Below are 21,808 nucleotides of genomic sequence, written 5' to 3'. Positions count from 1 at the left end.
CGTTGTCTGCAAATGAAAATGAAAATGGAATTAAGCACACAAGTATCATCACAGAAAGCCTTAAGTACTCACAGGGCTACATATATCTACATATATATAAATATATATCCTTTTTTTTTGTGCACTTAAAGATACAAGAGACAAGCACACTGGATGAGGGAAAATCAGAGCAGCAACACAAAAAGTTCAAGTATCCCAAAAGTGCTCGTTCTTGTGAATGAGAAAGGGGAAGGGAAGGGGATAGTAGAAAAGAAGGGGGTACGTTTAGGAGATAGAGTGGCACTTTTGAACCGAGTGCAAGTGAGCGAAATTCACTTGCATCCTGCATCCCCATTCCCATTCCAAGTCAAGTCGACTGAAATGTGGCGTTTATATTGTTAAATTTCCAACTGTCATCTCCTCGCCTTACGTTCTTCATTCCTCATTCCATTCTGAATTATTCAGCAATGTTTGTTAGCATAAATAACTGTTAAAATTTATTAGCCCTGCTCCCAGGATTTTCTTTTCTTTCTTTTTTGCTAGCAAGCTAGCTCTCTCTGATAAAGCTTCATTTTCAGTTCTGCTGGAATTTGTAGTTAACATTTTAAAATACCTTATAGAACAACTTACAGCTTACAACTTTCTGTGAATCCTGATCACCCTTGAGCTTTATGATGTTAGAAATAAAAATTTTCCAGAACTATTAATCTCACGATCTCTCTTCTCTCAAGTGGTTCCTTATTTATCGCATCGGTAAATATTAATTAAGACCCCTCTTGATCCTCAGTAAATAGTTTGCTTTCCCTTTATTCTGATTCCTCGATTATTCTGATTAATCTGACTCATATGGCGCTCGAATCGGATGATGATGATGGGATGGGAGGATAATGGCGATGAGGAACGATGGGCATCTGGCATATTGTTTGTGGTGCTCTGCTGATTTTGCGTGCCGACAGGACCTTAATCATCATCTCTCTAGCCATGTAGCCATCCCTTTCCATCTCTCTGCCTTCCGTCTGTCAGTCAGCGAATGTGTTTTGAATTATTGCGCTGTAAATTCAAAAAGGATGATGATGCTCCCCCTGCGCAGCTCAAGTGAAAAAAGATGGCAAAACAAAGGGATATTGTGACAAGGATTTATTAGTGTGAAGGAAAAGAGGGGTGCAGCCTGGATGGGATGGACCATTGTCCATTGTCTTTTCATTTTCATACCCGGGGTGGATTTTTAGCAGCCAGAAGAAGAAGAGTTTTTAAGGGGTCTGAGGGTCGTGTCAAAGTGCAATTATTGCCCATTGCAACAATCCGCTTTCGTTCTTCTTGAGGGGCTGAGTGGCTTAAAGTTTCTCATCCGGGAAATCGGATCTCCTGGCAGCCAATTAGACGGGTATTAGGTAACCCAACACCTCTCCCACTCCAAAACTTAACCCTTAACGAAAGGCGGCGCAGAAGGAGGAGCAAACTTTCGACCAATTTACTTAATGGCTTTGGTTATAAGCAGGAGGACACGGTTATACTAGTTAGCCATCCAGCTAAGAGCCATCTTTTTAGCCGAGAATAATGGGCAAAATCTGCTCTGCTTGTGCTGCTGCGAAAAGTTTTATTGCAATTGCCAAATTAATTTGCCTGCCAGAACTTTTGCAAAGGCAAAAAAGGAAAGAAAATGAGGAGCTCCACAAATGTGCGTTCATTAATTTAATTTTTCATTAAAGAAAAGCAAACGCCGCCGGGGGCCAAATGAAAAGTGTCATAAGACCGCCCCTAAAAAAACAGGGGAAAAAAATAAAAAGGGGAGCAGCGAAAAATTTATATTTGACCATAAACAAAAGGCCGCCGCACGAACGGCATTCAAATTATTCGAAGCGGAAAAAGGGAAAAGGTGGGCAAATGGCGGTGAGGTATCACCTTTTATTTTAATATTTCGGTCATTAAAAAACGTTTCACAGCAGCAGCCGGCGACTCGAGTCGAGTGTTTCTTCGGTTTCAAGTCGTCTGATTTTGAATTTAGGCCAAAAAAAATGTGAGGTAAAAACTTATTCAGACCAATGGAAACAAATCGTTGCACCTAGCAATTTCAACAAAAGCAATAACCTTTAACGATGCCAAACAAAAAATGAACAGAAAAATGAGGTCGAATTTGGGAATACTGTGGGATATTTTATATTTAATCGAATTTAGGGATTTCATAAGGGTTGGCATATTTTATATTACTTGAATTTGAGATTTCCAAAAGTTAAAATCGGACAATCCATTAAAAAGTTTTGACCAAAAAATGAAGTGATCGCTAGATGGAGCCAGTAGCTTTGACAACTGCATTACTCTCTTGTTTACATTGAATTTAAAAATCAAATGAATTTTTGTCAAGTAGAAAGGGTTGATGAATTGTTCTCCTTAAAGGAACTTGCATACCTAAAAGGTCTTCATTTATTTTATTTTGTCATTCTAACCAAAAAGAAAAATAAAAAGGAGCAACCAAAAAGTAACGTCAAACAATTAGGTCTAAACGCTTTTATAACACCGCTCCGTAGGCAGGCAAAACTGAGGTCCCCAAAAAAATCTTCAGATTAATGACAGCGCAATTTTTACGATTGTTGGCCAAGTTTTGTTCGAATAAAGTTCCGTTCCGCCGCCCAATGAGTTTTCTTCACGTGCTTTTCCGCGCTTTTCCACACTGTTTTCCTCCGCCCCGCGGCCATTCCATTCGTTTCCCTTTCACGAAATTTATGAAATTTCACCTTTCGGCCAAGCAATTTGCTCCATTTACATTCTTTATTAGCCGCCGCAGTTTACCAAGAGTTTCCCGACTTTCCCGACTTTCCCGGGGCAAGCAAAGAAAAATTGTTTGTTAAGAATTTTCGCGCAAGGAACAAGGGGAAATACGAACGGAAACGGAACAAAGTTTTCCATTCTTATTTGGCTTTGTTTAGTGTGCGGCTGAAAGTAAGGATCAAGAAAATAAAAATACATAAAAATGGTCACATTTCGTTTGAGAAATGCTAAGCTTATGAACTGAAACACGCACAAAAATATATAAACAATTTGAAAACGGAGAAACATAATTAATGATTAATTAAATATTTAAAAAATCCAACTGAAAGCGAACACATTCATTTAATATGTCAAGAATTCCCTCTTAAATTTAATAAGAAGAAAAAAATATTATAAATAATTTATTGAACAAACCACGTATATTGTAAATGAAATTAAAAATACTTTTTATGAATTCAAATGAAATACAAAAATGAAAGTTCAAGTAAACAAACTGAATGGAAATAAAACCAAACAATGCTTCAACTGTTTTTAATGCAATTAAATAATGACTGCGGGTTAAATGCAGCAAAATGTAAATATATTATGTTGCCAAAGGGTAAAATGTGCGGTAGAATTTAATGAAAGTAATTAAAGAAAAAAACGTGATTAAACGCAAATATTACAAAATGCAAGGAAAAATATTATTTGAAAAAAAAATCAAAATCAGAATCAAGGGAATTAAGAGAAAAGAACTCGATAGAGTTTACCTCCTGCCACTTCGTTGACATTTTTGGGCCAACGTTTGCTAGGCAACGTAATTTCCAACCCAATTTTTCTCCCCACCTTTACTCATATTTCACAGAGACAGGGGAATTTAATAAATTCATCATCTTTCATTTAGTCTGCTACACTGTCCAAAAAACAGAAGAAAAAAAAACAAGAAATGAAGAATGGAAATCATAAAAAAAAAACCAGACAACGTGGCCAAGAGGAGTTACCAAAAAAAAAAAAGAAAAGAAGACACAAAAAACGAAGGAAAAAGAGCGAAAAATACAAAATCGTGACTGTCATTTCAACGAAGCGAAGTTATTTTTCATGACAAAGCAGCCGAAGAGGAAAACTCCTCCGACTCATTTTCCGACATTTGCAGCGGGGGAAAAAGGGGAGGAAAAGGAGGCATTCCAGCGTTAAAATACCTTTTACTGGCACATTACCCCCCTCTATTTTTTTGACCCGCCCCCTTCCCCTTTTCCTTCAAGTGAAAACCAAAATGCAGTCGACTTTGCTGCGTTTTTCATGAAATTATTACGACTTTGGAAATGGGGTCGTACAAAATGTCGTTACGTTGGCGGAACAAAGTTATATAGCCCCTGCTCTGCTGCTGTCCGTTCAGAGAGCTGCTCGTTTTAGTTTATTGTTGAAAATTTCTTTATTGTATCTGTATCTGCGGAAAAAGGTTTGAAAATTGTCTAAGCTGAAAGCGGGAAATTGAGCAGTAGAAAAAGAAATTAGACGAAGAGGTAGCTGTGTTTATTTTACCATCTCTATATCGAAGAGGATATCCAATAACCTTGCTAGAAACCAGTGGCGGATTCAGGAATTAGTTGTGGGGCAATAAATGGTTGGTTGCATACTTTTTAAATACCCAAAATAATTTCCTTATTTATTCTAACCATCAACTGAATCATTTTTAATGATTGTTCATTTCGATCGTTAAAATAAGTGGCCTTTCTTCACCTCTTTTTTATCACCCTGAGCTCCCGAGTCTTTGAGAAAGCGATGTTTTATGGGTGAAGTAGGTAGGAGTTCTCACGATTTTAATTATTATTAACTGACAACTTTATTACATCATTTAAATGCACAAGAGAGGATTACCATACAAATGATAATATTTCATAATTTGATCTTCATTCCATATTGATCTTGATCTTGACTGAAGATCATTGGTGCTTTCCTTTGTGGGATGATCGGTTATTTCTGGCAGAGAGATTCAGATTCTCACGCACCTGCTGATGATGATCAACAACTGACCCACTTGATCCGATTTAAAAAGTCTAGACGGGCGAAGAAAACTGTCTCTCTCATAGAAAAGGCTGTCTCTTTCACTCGCTCTTGGCTCTATCTCTCTCTTTTTGATGCCAGATCTTTGTCACACACACGCGTTAAGGTCGCATTAAAAGACCATAAAAAAAAGAGCTGGGCATTACTTTTATTTTTACGTTGGCAGTTGTTTGTGTGGAGTATACATACTATATATAGAGCTGTGGCTATGGCGACTCTCCTTTTTTCGGCTGCTTTCTCGCATCATCATCATCATCATCGCCATCATCTCGTCGACGTCTCGTGATGAAGGCCATCAAAAATCTAATAAGCGTGAAATAATTGACATTTAAGCAAAGCGCACGCACATAGACAATGGACTTGGTTTTGGTTTTGGAGTTTGAGTTGGTCTGTAGACCACAGAACCAACCGCAGTAACCCCTCCTTCTCTTCCAAGCCCCCATAGATATATATATATATATATATATATAGAGATTCCCCCGATTTTGTAGGCCAAGTGACTGACGACTGAGAATCATGACAGATGACCGCACGTACATTTCACGTTTCCACGTTTCACGACCAGCGACGAGCGATGGAACCGCGACCAAGATACTTATACATTGTCCCGGGAAAAAAGATCATTCTCCGTTTTTCTGGGTCATGAACCAAAAAAGAAATGTAAAATAATGAGTTGGAGTTTTATTCTCTGGCAAAAAGGGGAGATGCTCTGCTCATTCGCATTCTTGGCACCACCTCAGCTTTTTGGCACCTGTTTTTAGTTAGAGCAACGTGATATGCATACAAATAGAAAGAAGACGGGTCAACTATTTTATAAGAAAATCGGGTGACAAGTTGTAGATCATGAACATGAAATGTGAGTAGAGCTGCTAACAATTCGATTTCAAAAGCGATTTAATCGATATTTTTCAGAATTTAAACGAAATTAATCGATTTTCAGCTCTACCTCTGAGTTATTGTAGTGAATAATGCCATTCTTCACCTTATACTATCTCTTAAAGTTTATGAGCCATATATATTGAAGTCATCACATTTTTGCTGGCTTGAAGAAACTGCATCACATCCACTTATAGACACATCAATATCCATAACTCTGACTAACCATTCCTCCTTCTTTCTTTTTTTTGTTTTGCAGTTAAAACGGGAGCTGCAGACTGGGCCCCATATATTCAATGTCCACAATTTAAATGGTGAGTGCAAAATAGAGTGTGAAATGCATTTATAAAAGGCTTGGATGGTGGGTGGTATATCCCCCTAAACTAAATTGCTTTCCGGCTCAGTTGGGTCTGGATATCGGAGGGGTTTCAAGAGGGGGAGTGGGTTTCAGGGGGCTGGGGCTTTACCTATAAACCAAAATGAATGTCTGCAACTCGACCACCGCCCGCTGAGTTGAAAAATGGAAAAAGAGTGCAAAAGCAGGGGGTGTAGTATGGTATAGGCTGCAAAAGGGAAGTAAATGCAAATAGATGCCTCGCTTTAATAGACAGATGAACTGGTTAGAATAGCCCCATGCTGACTGCAACGTCATGAGGGGGCTAAAAAAAAGGGGTTGTAAAAAAAGGGGGAACTGGACAGGGCTTTGGAATGTGCCGACCTCATAATCATCACTGCCATCTTAATCATCACCATCATCACACTGCAGTCTCCCCTCTTTTCCTTTTTTCTTTTTTATTAGAACTCCGATGATTCAAGTACAATGTAGTAGCACTTTATAGTAAATGCAGGGTTGGGGTCACCAATTTACCACCTTCAAATTGGTGACCAAAATGCTTTTCCTTTTTTTTCTTTTTTTTTATTTGAACTCCGATGACTCAAGTACAATGTAGCTCTTAATGGGGAATGCATGATGCATTAGTGACCCCAACCAATTTACCACCTTCAAGTTGGTGACCCCAATGCTAAATCTTTTGATTTAATTGCTAGCAGCAGCACCTTTAATGATTCCAATGGAAATGCGGATGTTTGTTTAGTTTCATGCGGATCATCCGGCTGCCCAGAGGAACCTAGTAGGAACCTCAGAAATCCCAACCATTTCCCCCCAAACTATTTACCCCGGTGTTTCCACTCTCCTGCCATTACGCTGACCAAATATTGCCACAAGCTGACGGCAGAATCCATCCTCATCCTCCTCGTTGCTTGTCGAGGGAGCGACATTGTGCAAAGCCAACTGTGCAATTATTTGCACAACTAATAATTCACTTTAGTGTCTCATTCAGGGCAAATATTGGAGATGGGAATGATGATGATGACAGGAATGTTATGGGGGTAAGACATTTGCGATTGTCATTAGCGTCTCAAAGAATGTCAGTGCAATCCAATCCCGAAAATAGGGAAACCAACCCACAAGACACAAGATTCGCATCTCGAATGCCAGTCATGTTTGGCCTTTTGCAACTCGGGGTTCCAAGTTCCCCCTGCGAAAATGTCAACAAAATGTTGTTAACCATAAGCTGCTTACTTACTAGTTTTGTTTTTATTCCCCGCTTTATTGCCATTGCTCTGTGTGTTTTTGCGATTTTAATTTGGCTGCCGATGCCGATGCGATGCCGCTGCCCATTAGGCAAACGGCCTTGAATCTAAACAGCCGATTGATTCCCACAATGAGTTGGGCAAATTGTTTGCTTTGAATACGGAACGGCCTTTGTTTGGCTTGGTCAGTCGGGCTAATTGCCGCCAATCCGCTGAAATGGTAGGAATGGAGGAGTCTCTTGGCCTAAACCCACAGTTTTCTGATCAGAAAAATGTATTCAAGAGGCCGAAATTAACCACTTGGCATCTTCGTTTTTTTCGTTTTTCTACAAGTTAATTTACAAGTACTTGAACTTAGGTAAAGAAACTTAGTCAACTAAATTTGAATTCGATTTCATTATTATATCTGGAAATATTGGATCAAATAAGCTCCCTCCATAGATCTTGAAAATTATCGATATTTTCGATATTTTTGTTTCGATAATATCGATATTTTCAATGAAAAAGTATTAAATATCGAGACTACCTACCCATAGTCTCGCCTTCCAAATTGTTGACTGAAAGTCGCACAATCGGCGGCGTCATTCACCTTCAAAATAAAATCATGTCGCATTTGGTAAAGCGGAAAAACCAGTAATTAAGTGTCTCGCCAGCTTTTCGCTTTTCCCTGCGGTGGCCCCCAAAACAAAATTCAGCCGACGACCCAGTAGTGTGGACAATTTGTAATTGAAACTTTCATTTTCATTTCCATTTTCATTTTCTCCCACTGTTTGTTTGTTTGGCCGACATGAAAAACTGGTGACATCAGTTTCGTTCGGTTGGTTGGTTGGTTGGTTGAACAACTTGCGATGTTGCAAGTTACTTATCATTATCATTTCGATTCGATTCGATACGTTTCATTGACACGACAATGTCACAATTGCATGCACTCAGCATTAGAGGTAATTTCAATCACGCTGCAATTGGGCAACAGTCACTCACAAGCAAAGAGTCAGTCCAAAAAGATGTTGTACCTATAGTTTTATAATAATTAATAGAAGTGTTGGAAAATAAATAGTTACCAAAGAAGAACAAGAAGGTGATTTAATAGCTTAAATGCCTTGAAATCGAATCTAAATTATTATTTTCTGCAGCAATATTGAACTAAATTCTTTTATGTCACAGCTATAGCTTTAAATTTCTTCCCACGTTTCGATATCAAAGCCAATAATAATTCAGCATATTCCGTTCTCTATTGCCGTCTTCTTCCCTACTCCCTTTGCCCTCTCGCTCGCACCTTAAGGTCTTAAGTGAGGCAAAAGCAAATTGGTCTGAAACCCGATGACATCCACGTCGTCGCGTTGCTTCCGCCGTATTTTGTTGTCATTGTCGCCAGAGTTCCCCCCTTAAATTGTAACTGGTAGGTAACTGGGTGCAGTGACTGAATCCGAAAGGGTTGGCTATGAGCTAATGAATGACATGCTATCCTAATGAATGACAAGCCTTGCTCTTGCTTTCGCCTTAGGTGCTACACTAAAAAACTAAGCGTAGGGTTAAGTCTCCGAAATTTGGTACATAAAAGTAATTTCTTATTAGGAAATAGTCACTGGCGGATCCAAGATTTATTTGTGAGAGGTGTTTTCAGAAAAAACGTTGAGTTGCATACTCTTTGAATACCACATTTCCTTTCATTTCTCACTCTGCCGACTCAAACATTGTTACTAATTGATATTTCATAATTTTATGCTCCTTTTCTCGCTGTGTATGCTTGCTTTTGCTACCTGAGCAAATCAATGGCTGGGCTTAAACAAATGATGAAATACGATATTTGTCCTCGACGTTGCTTGCTTTTCCTTCCCATTGGGACAGTTGTTGTTATTTCTGCTGCTGCTGCTGCCAGGGAAACTTGATCTGAAACTAACGGTTTCCACCTGCATCTATGTATCTCCCATGCACTCGAAGAAAAGTGGTGGGAAAAGGGAAGGGGAAGATCTTCAGATCGCATTAACAGTTGGTTATTACGCTTTGCAAAATGCCAACTTAAACTTGTCAACGTCGAAATGAAAATTAAGCACAATAAATTACGCATACGACGCATAAGCCAACAAACGTCGGCCAATGGCCAATTCAACTCGTTGGCTTGGCGGCCAGTGAAAAAGTTGCCTGTAAATGAACAAAAAATAATTAAAAATGCATTTTTCATTAAGGCATTAAAATGCACGACCAAATGGGGTGGGGGAAAGAGAAAGAAGAGGGAAAGGGGTGGCCGGCCGGCCATTCATTTATTTCATTTATCTTGGGGTTGCCCGAACTCGAACTGTGAATCGCGGATTGCGAACTGCAAACTGGACTGCGGCCCGCCAGTTCATTGATTATAATGCCGACATCGAGTGTCAGAGATGGAAAATAAAATTAATTTTAAAATTCATACTACATATTTAAATTAAATACAAAACATAGTATTTAATATAAAACATATACATGATTTGATTTGAAAATATTTTACTCAAGGTAGAAAACATTAAAAATAATTAAAAAATACATCATACAAAAAATAAGTATAAGTGTGGCGTCTATACATTGAGAATTCTATAAATATAGTTATGGAATCTTCTATCAATCATCTATATGTTCTTGCTTTAATCCTTTGCTTCGATTATGGTGTTTCGATTCTTCCCGATTAATTCGATTACCCCGTGATCGTCGTGAGGCCATCCCTAGTTCCCTGGCGAGATGCTCTGGGAGTTGCGTTTATGTCATTTTGAAATTATCATTAATGCCCCGATGGGGCAAAGGGGGTCGGATTGCGAGGAGGAGGTGCAGATATGACCACTTCATTTTGCAAACAAACGGCGGCAACAACAATTTGTGCGGTGTGCAGGTCGGAAAAGGGGAAAAACGACGAAGGAGAGAGGAAAAGGGGAAAAAGGCTTGTGGCGCGTGACGGTCATTGAAACAATGCGCGGAAAAACGCGTGTAATTAAAACAATAAAAAGCTCCAGCGACAACAGAAGCAGCAGCAGCAACAAAAACTACAACAAAATACCCAGCGGCCAAAGCAGCAACAACAACAACAGCAAAATGTTCAGTTAAGTTTTAATTTTCACAAGTGTGAAAAATACTATTGAAAAGGCCGCGCACATTTGCGAAATACAAAGCGCGCCTCTGCCAACGAGCCACTTCCGCCCAACAACAACTAAAAAAAAAAGAACAGCAACAACACCTGAAACGGCAAACAAAAAACAACTCTTGAAAAAAAAACAAACAAAAAACTGGGAATGAAAAGAATTTTCCTTTATTTTTTTTTATTCTCGCGGACTGTGAATGAAAAGTGTTAAATTATATGGCTAGCGAACAGATAATAATACTCAGTTGGAATCGAGGGAAAAAGAAAAGCGCAGAATTTTCCCCAAGGCGTTTTTCGTATCGTATCGTGTGTATTAACCATGTTCAGATTTCAATCTAATTGGATGGATATAGTTGATTGTTGCGATGGGAACAGGCTTATTTTGAAGTTTTATTTAACAAAAGGAATAGATGGAAGTATGTAATTTATTCTATAAATAATTTTACATGTAATTTATAATTTGTTCTAATGAGAACATGGTGGATTTATGCAGTTGTCAAAGCTACTGGCTCCACCTAGCGGCCATTTCACTTTTTGCTCATAAGTCCAAGCAATTGAGCTGCAAATATTGTACACGTTCATTAAAATTTAATAGCAATCAAATTGGAAATCGAGTGGAAATCGGCTACAAAATTTCCCCAAAAAGCATCCTTAATTAAGGCGCCGCAATTGAAAGGATAACAATGAAATTGAGTGGGAAGCCAATGGGTTGATTGAAACACAATGGCGACGTGTGTTTGCCGCTTGGCAATCTGCGGCCCACGCTCTTTGCCATTTTTATTTGGATTTTTCGTTCACCGATCGCCGTGGCATGTGCCGAAATATTGCCTCAATTTACCACGAAATGTGGCAAGAAAAGTGAATGTCTCCCGAGATATTTTCCCAGCCATATGTTTATATACAATGCATGTATGTTTCTAAGCCAAGCGAAAGCGAAAAGATTTTGGCAACTACTTTAATGGCAAGTCACTTTTTTTTACGGGGTAATTGCGTAATGCTGAAAATCGGAAGTTGGCCAAATGGCTCAAATCAATTTCCATCGGGGACAACACTGCAGTTGGCATCTATTTGTGCTTTGCTTTTCTTTCTCCATGTGAAGTAATCAAAGTAAATAAATAAACTGATGAGCAGTGGAAAGAAATCAAACGGAAGAAGCAGAAATGCCAATCATGCGCGCTAATAACAGCAACAGCAATAGAAACAACAAAGCAAAAATCCTAATACGATGATGAAGACGACCGACGACCAAGATGAAGATGCCATCAAAAAGCAGCAGAAATCAATTTAATGCAGTGCAATCAAAAGTTGAAATTGAAGTGCGGACAGCAGAGAAGCAATGTTGAAAGTGCTCGATATACTACGCAATGGCAGAAATCTCAAGCAGTTTGGATTAGTTGCATAAATCAGCAGTTGTCTCTGATTTAAGTGACATAATATGGAAGCACACACACAGTGAGCACTCGGTGATGAAAGACGACACCTGGAGATGAAGATGATGACTTGGAGGAACGAACGATCGCCCTGGAATGACAGTCAAGTTTTGTGGGCAATAATTCCCAGCCATCACCATCATCATCAGCCACCAATTTCTGCGATTTTATTCAAACATTTCTTTCACTTCTTGGAAATATTTATGGTAGGCGATTGTTCTTTTTATTGGGCAATTTTTGGGATTTGTTTTTTAATTAATTTTTAATTTTTCTTAATTTAAACAAGTTGAATTGATTTTTGCATTCTCTTTCAACTCTTAAGGGTTATTTTGTTGGATCAATCGCTTTTGTATTTTACTAAAAACCAAAGTTTTATGTAAAAACATAGAACAATAAAATAATAAATTATATTCTATATTCCAAAACGATTCAACCATTTCTCTCTTTAATTTTGCAATGATTGATTCTTGCATTCTCTTTCAACTCTAAATGATTCTTTTGTGGAAAGGAAATGGCTGTGAAATGGTGTCTTTCAATCGTTTTTGTATTTTATTAAAAGCCAAAGTTTTATGTCAAAATATAGAACAATAAAATATTAAATTATATTCTATATTCCAAAACAATTCAACCTATTCACCCTTCAATTTCGCAATGATTCAACCTTGCGTGGCCATAAATTTAATGTCTTATTTCCACTGAGGAACCAGGCTTTACAAAACGTCGAGGGAGGAGAGGAGGTGAAATTGAAATGTTGTGTGAAATGCGAAATGCTGACGCTGATTTGCATAAACGCTTCATTATATGCCATTATCATATACATTTTTAGTTGTGTTTGGTCGAGTGAGCAACACCTTCACTTTCGGCGATTTGTTTTGTTTTGTTTAATTTCGTGTTGTTTGCTGTTTGTTTTGGAGTTTCGGTTTGGTTTTTGTTGTGTCAACAATTTGTTGCCTGGACACGACGACGACGATGATGATGAAGCCCACAAATTTGATGTCTGTGGGATATTTCCGGCTGGCCATCCCATCATCATTTGGTTTTTTCGGTTTGTGGTGTTGGTATGGGAATTCGAGATTTGGAGATTTGGACATTTGGGAGTGGGAAAATCAGTGTCCCTCGGAATTTTCGTGTTTTATTTTGCCATTTTGGCACCTGCTGTGAGGGCACGCCTCACTCTTTTAGCCACTTGGGTGTCTCAATGTGTCCCCAGCACACGGCGGCAATAAATCATGAGGAGGGCGTGTCTCAAGGCGATTCAACTCCACTTCCAATCGGAATTCAACCTCAAAGCAGTGCGTGTACCCAAGCTAATTACGCGCCAATTGAAAAAAAAGATATAATCAATCCGAAAATAAAGCCAATAAACAACGCGAACGGCATTCCGAGCGATTCAATTTTAGAATTGTCGCCGTGAAAGTTGCTCGACCTTTGCGTTTTGCGGAAATCCAAATCGAAATCAATGTGCGACATATTTTATTGTCGAATTCAACAATTAATCGAATATAAATTAACACATTTTGGATTTGTGGTAATTGCTGGGCAAAAAAGAAGGAGGAGGAGGAGATTGGTTCAACGTTAATGATATGCTAATTCCGCGGATGAGGCGGCTGCTGCTTTATACTATATATAGCTCATATAGCTGATGAGCAGCGTAAATTCCTCATCGAAAATGAAACTGAGTCACCGAGTAACTTTGGGGAATTTTATTTCATTTTATTTTATTTTATTTCTGCTGCATATCAGATGAATACGTAATGGGATTCGATTCGTTTGTAATTTCGTAGGCAGTTCAGGTTCGATAGAACCGGGGATAAACCCGCTTCGAGACTTTTCGAAAGAAAAGAGAATGGAACTATTCTCTCCATTATCTACCATATATAACTGTAACCCAAAGACTATAACCCAGATTAGCCAGAGATTTCGATTCCCCCCTCTTTCTTTCTCTCTTCTTCTTGACCAACCAATCAATTGATTGATTATGAAAATGCTACACATACGGAAAGAGCATAATCAATGATGATGATGATGATACATAAACTGTTACGATGTTTATTTATTTTTTCAATAAAACGCAGCAAAGAAGATGAATGCCTCGATAGAGATAGAGAAGACAGAGGAAGAAACCACCGTAACCATTATTATTTTTATTATTTATGATTATTTATGATTATTGTTTACTCTCGCTGTTTCGGAGTTCGGAGTTTGAGTTTCAATGGGAGGCGGAAATGGCCGGTTGAACTAGATAATTGAAAGAGTCCGGGTTGGGGATTTGCAGTCCATATATAGAAATATTCACATGAAAAAATAAATAATAAAAGACGCGTCTAATTGCAAACTGCACCTAAAAAGGCAACTCGTATTTTTCCATAATTTTCATTTTCCATTCCACCGATCTGATCTGAGATAACATGACCCATTTGCATAGTCGAAAATGAGCCTCAGGGTCAGATTGTTTCCACAGATAGATAAACTTTCAACTGCTTCGCAACAAGCCTAAATCTTAGATATTTCACGTGTTGATTTATGGCAGCTGTATGTGAAATTACCCCTTGAAGTTTCCATAAAATGTTTAAAGAAAATGTAGGTAGATTTAAGGTATCGTCCATTGAACTCAGGTAATTTTAAGATATATTTTTATCGTTTAACTAACCCAAATTCATGGCTGATATCGCTCGACTATTATCTTTACAAGGAACAACGATCACTGAACTCTTATCTTGTTTTTGGTTTCGAATTGAAGTTTGTGCTTTTGGGTTTTATTAAGATAAATAGGTGAGCTATCCTAAAGTCTTTTAATCCATTTCTTCGCTAGTTTTAAAAGATTTCCTAGATGGGATTTTTGGTGTTAGTTCAATGAACCAAGACAAATGAGGTATAGCTATTATTTATTTATCATCTATTACCTATTGAGATTGATTGATTCTCCAACTTTCTTCTGGGAGTTAAAGAATTCGGATTGGAATTCGGGCTTTGGGCTTCCTCCTCCTTTGACTCATTCAATTAGTTGAATGTTGGCCGCTGCAACAAGGTGAAATTGCAATTTGTTGCTCTTGTTTATGTTGCTTTTGCTGCTGCTGCTGCTGTTGTTGAACTTGTTACAGTTGAAATTAACATTTTTATTGAGCGTGGCCGGACCGGATTTTCTTTCTTTTCTTTTTTCTCTCACTCTTTGCATGTGTGTATCTTTTTTCAAATACTCTCGGTATCTGTAGCTGTATCTGTATCTGTGTCTCAGTCTGTGTGCTTTGGAGTGGGACGCGTGCTGCAAAAATGCTGACCGGTGGCCATGTGAAACCGAAAACCGGCTTGACACGTTGCCAAAGTCAGTGGTTTTCTAACAAATGCCGTTTGGCGCGTTGCGGCGCGTTTTGCTGGCGACTTTTACAGCGCGTGAATCGCTGCGTTGCTCTTGCTTTGGCTTCGGCTTCTGCCTCTGCTTCCATTAAACTTGAACTTGTCAAGCGATGCGTGGCGATTTCAGGTAACCGATCGCGCCGGCAAACCGTCAAAAAAAGAGTAGACAGATTGGCCATTGGCCATCCAGTAGTGACCCTACTCAGGTGTCTCAGGTGCGCAGAGTTCATGGTGAATAATTGAAGTGCAAATCGGGGGTTGGTTACCCAACGACAACGAGAAATTTCAATGATTCGATGGACTAACTTGATTATTTGATTATTTCCGAATTTCGGGTTTTATTTGTCTAGATTTAAGCTTTCCGTTTTATAGTAATAGTGAAAATTATCACAGATGTGCAATACACTTTCAACAAAAAAATGTGTATATTTCAGTTAACAAGGTTCCAAGTTCGAATCCCTTGCTGCGTAAATATTCTTTTACTACTACTGCTACTGCACATAGATTGACCATCATCCATACTCAAATGTATCAGGTACTCAGAGGGCGCCGAGTTCACTGGAAAACTTTCAAGTGCAATCGACGAGGGCTGGGCAACGAGAAACTTTGAGTGATTCGTTAGACAAACTTGGCACTGCCTGGTTGAGTGGTTGGTTACATTCGAATTCGAGACATTGGCCACTTGATTGGCAAGTAGTTGTAGTCCGTAGTCCTCCCTGCTGCAAATGATGCCCATTGTACACTTGCACACTTGCCCGCCCGAGAAGTCCAAAAGTTTGCCGGGCCAACTTTTTGGATAGAGCTCATCCGGGGCCAATAGCTTGAGGAGCTTCGCTCTCGCTGCTACCCTTCTGCAGCAGGATCAATTTCCCAACCTGCCGAGAAATGCGAGAGAGCAACCTTAGAATATTCTTCATCGGGATGGAAAAAAAATAATGGTGAAAGCAACATAAAGTTGCGGAAACTCTGCTCTACAAATGCAAGCGCACGAAACACAGTTAACAACACATCTGCCGGAGACATAAACCATAATCTGCTGCTGCCTGCACTGGGCAAAAAAATATAAACAGAAAAAGAAGAAAAACCAAAACAATGTTACATAGGTGTCCTAAAGAAATGGCGCCCAACGTGGGGCATGAACCTAAGACTTAAAGTCTCATGCTCTATCGACTGATTATAAATGAAGTCTGTCTATAATCTTAGCTGGGTTAAACGAGTATTTTTCATGTAAATCCTGCAAATCCTCAGTGTACCCCATCTGAGACTACAAACATAAGCTCATGCTGCAAATTCTCGGGAGGAGGCAGAGGCAAACTCAAAACTCGGTTAAATATTCATACCTCAATATCCCCGGGGGCCCAAAGCAAAGCAAAGTTTCGTCAAAGTAAAATTGCAATTTATGGCTTATGAAATGCACTTATCCATCACAAAAATCTGGAATGTGAAATGCGAGCCTAGTTTTTGCCATCTTTTGATTGCCTTGCCATCTGCTGCAATCATTGCGTCGCCCAAAGGCGATTGAACTTTGCGAATTTGCGGGTTGTGGGGTTCGAATTTCGAGGCGAAAGTCGTCGAATGCTGCGATGCTGGTGTCAATTTTGGTCAACGCTTTCGCAGTCCGCCGTCCGCCAAATGCCAAATGAAGAGTGTTTACAATGTAAAAGTCGGTGAGAAACCCGTTGGCGGGACAAAAGACCGCGCTGATCGATGATTTAGAGAGGGCGAAAGACTTTCTCAGACCGATGACCGACCGGAGCTACACGATCGATCGATTCATCGATCGATTGATTAATTGCAACCTAAACTGTGACAGATTATAAGACCAAAAGTGAACAGAAAACAACACAACTCACTCACGACGACATAAATGTAAACTTTTTCTCCATTTCATCTTTTTCTAGCTTATGGGGATTTTGGTATTTATGACAAATCTCATCCAAATGTCCAGTGGTCGAGGGCAACTCATGAATTTGCCATTCATTCATTTGTTTGGTTTGGCTTTTGCTAGCTCTCTTGAGTTAACATTTTCCCTCGCAAACTCCCTCTTTTACTAGTTATTTAATTTCGGTATGAATTCCAAGTATTAGAGCTTTACTAAACTGACTGACAGACGCCCACCAAATGGTTTGTTGTGGTCTTCCCCCACATTCTTCCTGCTTCGCAGTGGATGCATTCGGCTGCACTCTAATTACATCTCGAGTGTGACCAGGCAGGCGAACTTGCCATCATCATGGTCAGTCTGGCCGAAAAAGAGGAGGAAGAAGCTAAAGAAGAAGCACCCTTGACTGCGCACTCAAGCATAAGACTTTGTTTTCTAATTTGGCTTTAACCTTTTTGACCAGCGCAGCAGACAGTGAAAAAAGGCCATAATAAAAGAGGCAAGGCAAGACGCAAAAAACGGAAAAGAAGAAGACAAGAGAAGAAGTGAGGAAAGGTACAAAAAAAAGAGGGGTAATTGAACCTAGGCAACATAACCTTGACTTCCCATGGATTATTTTGGGTGCTGATTTTTCAATGCTGATTTCTCAGGCCATCATCCTCATCATCTTTCCATCTCAACTGCCACGCCCCCTTTTTTCAGCACACTCTTGATCAGTATTTTCCGAATTTTCCGTTGTAGTTCCTCAAAGGCGAATGAAAAATTCGCGCATCATTTGTCATGAATTCGATTTAAGTTTGTTTGCAATTGCAGCTGAGAGCATTTTCCCTTCCCTTCCCCTTTCCCAAAAACTTTTCGCCGCTTTTTGTGTGTTTGTTGCAAGTTTTCATCGCGTTTGATTGCGTTTCTCTGAGGGCAGAAGGGCAGAAGGGGGCGTGGCCATCGTCTGCCATTCAATTGCAATTTACGATTAACTGTGAACTGTGAATTTTCCAAGAGCAAAAACTATTGAATGAGCATTGAAAGTGTTTATTTAAATTGAGAAAACTCGCACAAGTTTACCATAACTTCGAGCTATAAGTGGCTAAAAACAGGGATTAATTGCTATGCCACATAACAATTGCATTTTTAATTAAAATTAAATTAAATATTTGTATTTATTGCTCTTTTTTAAATGCTTTTCACAAATAAAATAATCATTGTCTGTCAATTTAATTACAAAATAAATCATAAAGTATATTGTGAAGTCTTCAATATCTATAATAGTAACTAATATCTATATTATATGAAACTATAAATTTACCTTCTATTTTAAGGTAAAAGCCTACGTAAATGCCGTCGTAACTGCTAAATAAAGACTATAACTTTTGTTTGGCCAGTAAATACCTTGAATAGTTTGCGTTTTATTAATAGCTGAAACAAATTAAGTAAACAGTTAAGCGTTAGAAAGACGAAGCTAAAGTTTCTTGTGCTAACTTTTGTGTTTTTTGCCGGACGGCTAATGAAGCTGCAGCTTTTTCTATCCCTGTCTCGGTCACTCGTTTTTCGGACATCTTGCAATTGACCGCATAATAAATTTAAAGAAAACCATGCTTTCCTTGCCTTTCCTCTCCTTTTCCCTTCCTGTTCTTGTCGTCAAGTTTTAATTTGTTTTAAAAACTTTTTGATTGTTTCTACTGCTGCTGCTGTTGCGTCTCCTGTTGCTGCGGTTGCATGCAAATGCAAATGCAAATGCTGCTGCTCTGCTCTGGGCATTCATTTGCAGTTGTTGGCTTGATTAAATTGTCTTTCGCCTCGCCATTTAAAGTTCTTAATTTCGTTTTATTGACACTGGCTAAAAGGAATAACAGCTTAAAGCTTTGTTTTGTCATTTGTGCCAACAGGCAGGCGGTGGATGTGGATGTGGATGTTGCGATGTTGCTGTCCCAGCAATTTTGCGGCCAGTGTTGCCACAAGGCTGGTGTGTTTTTCAAGGATCAGGCAATACTGAATGACCTGACAGCAGCAGCTGTCATTACTACATTACTGTTGATAAGTCTATTAAATCATGGATAGAATTGTGAATTTCTTATGATTTGTTCGATGATGAAAATATCGATAATATCCATGTTTTTCCTGCGAAATTTTTATTTGACTATCGATAAGCAAATCCTTGATGATTTTCGGTGTGCATTAACGTTTGTAATTTAAATTATGCGTGCATTTATACTTGGTATTTTAACAAGTAATTAATTTCATTTTTTTGAAGAGGAAAATTCGATAAAATCGATAACCAAACCCATTGATGTTTTTCTTGCTAAAATTCACTGCCCACATAGAGTTATGAAATTCTTATTTGTCTGTGGCACGTGGCAACGTGATTTTCCTTTCCTCAGCCCCAAACTAAGACTCAGATTCAGATGTCGTTGCCATTGGACACTCTTTGCTCTGGCAGCAACATAAGTGGCTGCGATGCAAACGTGCTGAACCTGAATTTGCTGCCAGAAATATTACACCCCTCGAAAAAGGCAGTAGCAACAAGTCGGTGTACCATATATACTGTGCTATACATATATTATATATATACGTATATCTGCCCGATCTGGCTGGAAACACGCGCTGTTGTGAGTCAGCAGCAACATGCCAAAGACCAAAGACCATTCCCCGGCATTCTAATTTATTTATGTTAATGCAATAAAAACACTCAATTTGCTGCACACTCGAAATGTTTTCCATGTTGCCCGGCTGCACTTAGTTGGCAGCACCAAAAGCAACAGCAAAAGCAAAGCAAAAGCAAGGCAAAAGCAAAAGCAAGAGCGTTATCGCAGCAACGCCAGCAACACTCGCAGAATAACCTTGTTATTGTTATTTAATTTCCCTTTTTTTTATGTTTATACTTTTTTGTTACATTTCTGTTGCTGGTTGTCAGTCGTGGTTGTTGCTTTTGTTGTTGCTGCTGCTGGCCGCATGATTTATGGCGTTGGCGGCAGTTTTTCTGGTTGCCAACTCCCTGCCCCTTAAATATATATAAATATATATATATATATTTTCCTTTTTTTCTGCAACTGCCGCACCGTGGGGAATGTGCCAAGAAATGCGGAGAACTGGAGAACGAGCAGCCTGGAGGAAATCCCTTGAGTTTTCTTTTGCCCAGTATTTCCCAGAAATGTTCCCCAGAGGAGAATTTGTAAATGTGTAAATGCAATTATATTGTGTTTATTAAACCCCATCGAAATGTAGAAGAACATTTTAAAATCGGGTAATTCATTAAAAAGTTATGAGTAAATAATGGTGAGTGAATGCAAGCAGTGCAAGCAGTCGATTTGCTTAGTAACTCTTGTTTTATCTTCCTTCGTTAGTTGGTCACTTGCTATTTTGTGATTTGGTGCCACTGTGCGGCTTTTGACTGGTTCTCCTGTGTCTGTTTGGTTGTTGTATTATTGCCGTTGTAATGTCTTGTTTATAGACTGCGCCCACTCTCGTCCACAGTTCATATTTTCCGCTCTACCAGCAAGCCCCTTTTTCGAGTGTGTCATTTGCATTTGTCATAATACAAAATACAAAAAAAAAGAAACATGAAGAAAAATCAGAAAGAAAAGGTCGCGTGGCTTGTTAGACACGGCTTTTCATTCTCGTCGTGACCCCCTCTATAAAGTCGTCCCCCCTCCTGACTCGACTGGTTTTAATATGCTATATATTCTTGCCTCGTGCCTTTCTTATTTGCCAACTGTGAACTGTGAAGTTTATAAACAATTGTGAGCCTTTCTTTCTATCCTCCGACCATTTAATAAAGTCATTCTATTTGCATTTGAGCCTTTGTCTTGTTATTTATTTGCATTTCCATTGCCACTTCCATTTCCATTTCCAGGAGCTCTGGTTGCTGGTAACTGGTAGCTGCAGATTGCTGCTGCCAAAGAAATAGGTGGCCAAAAAAGGGGGAACAAATGCCATTTTAATTATATTTGCCTGGGTTGGGGTTGCTTTTTCGGCTGTTTGTCCTCGTCGTGTGCAAGTTTTTCAATTAAAATTAAATAAAACGACATAAATCATGATGCTGCCTCTCCTCTGCCTCTGCATCGCTTCCTGTCAACTGTTCAAAACTACTGGCAACTAGCAACAGCAGCAGCAGCAGCCACCGCAAGCAACTTCATTTTGGCTCAAGGGGACCACGCTGCGTATGAGCAATCTGCAATCCAGCTAAGCTGCTCTTCTCCTTCTGCTCTTCTTCTTGACATCCCAGCTGACATCCCAGCTGACTGACATTTTGTTTTGTTTTGGCTCTCTTCGCAGGGCCACTGGACAGTGGGCCAAAAAAAAAAAGAGGGGGCGTGGCCTGGCCGTTGTTGCACTTGTCGACAATCATTAATCAAAGCGGACAGCCAGCTGAGAACTGAAAACTGGGAGACTGAAAACTGTGAGAGAGACCGAGCAGCCAGTCAACCAGCCAGCAGGAATCTTTCAATTAAGTTCCATCTGGCCGAATAAATCAGTGGTTGTGCCATGGCTAAACCCACAAATTGATGGGTTTAAGGGATTTTTGGGCTGGCTAAACTCTCAAAATAACCAGAGATAACATGTTTAAAAATACCAAATTTTTAAATGAATCGAATTTATCGGTCTTTTTTGATTAAATCGATTAATTTCTGAGTAAAAAATGTAATATATTTCTCATTGTCTCAATATTGGTGGCGATAATAATTGTTGTATAAGCAACGGGTTAGTTTTAGGTGGGAGTAATAACCATCCCATAAGATGTATTGTATGGTATCTTCAGCTCCCATCTGCTAGTTAACCGAAATTCCA

At 39.1% G+C, this 21,808-nt stretch overlaps 1 protein-coding gene across 4 annotated transcripts in view; it reads left to right on the top strand.

Annotated features, from left to right (window-relative positions):
• Window positions 1-21,808, top strand: part of LOC108063845 (uncharacterized) — an 89,737-nt gene that overhangs the window by 49,266 nt on the left and 18,663 nt on the right. For all 4 annotated transcript variants that reach the window (XM_070218502.1, XM_070218500.1, XM_070218499.1 and 1 more), the window contains one exon: window positions 5,924-5,978. The gene's annotated coding sequence lies outside the window, so the exon portion shown is untranslated. The remainder of the gene's footprint in view (window positions 1-5,923; window positions 5,979-21,808) is intronic.

Source organism: Drosophila takahashii, chromosome X, assembly GCF_030179915.1.
Source record: "Drosophila takahashii strain IR98-3 E-12201 chromosome X, DtakHiC1v2, whole genome shotgun sequence".
In the NCBI taxonomy this organism is placed as follows: Eukaryota; Metazoa; Arthropoda; class Insecta; order Diptera; family Drosophilidae; genus Drosophila; species Drosophila takahashii.
Note: the sequence above shows the minus strand (reverse complement) of the source record. Positions and strands in the feature narration are given on the sequence as shown.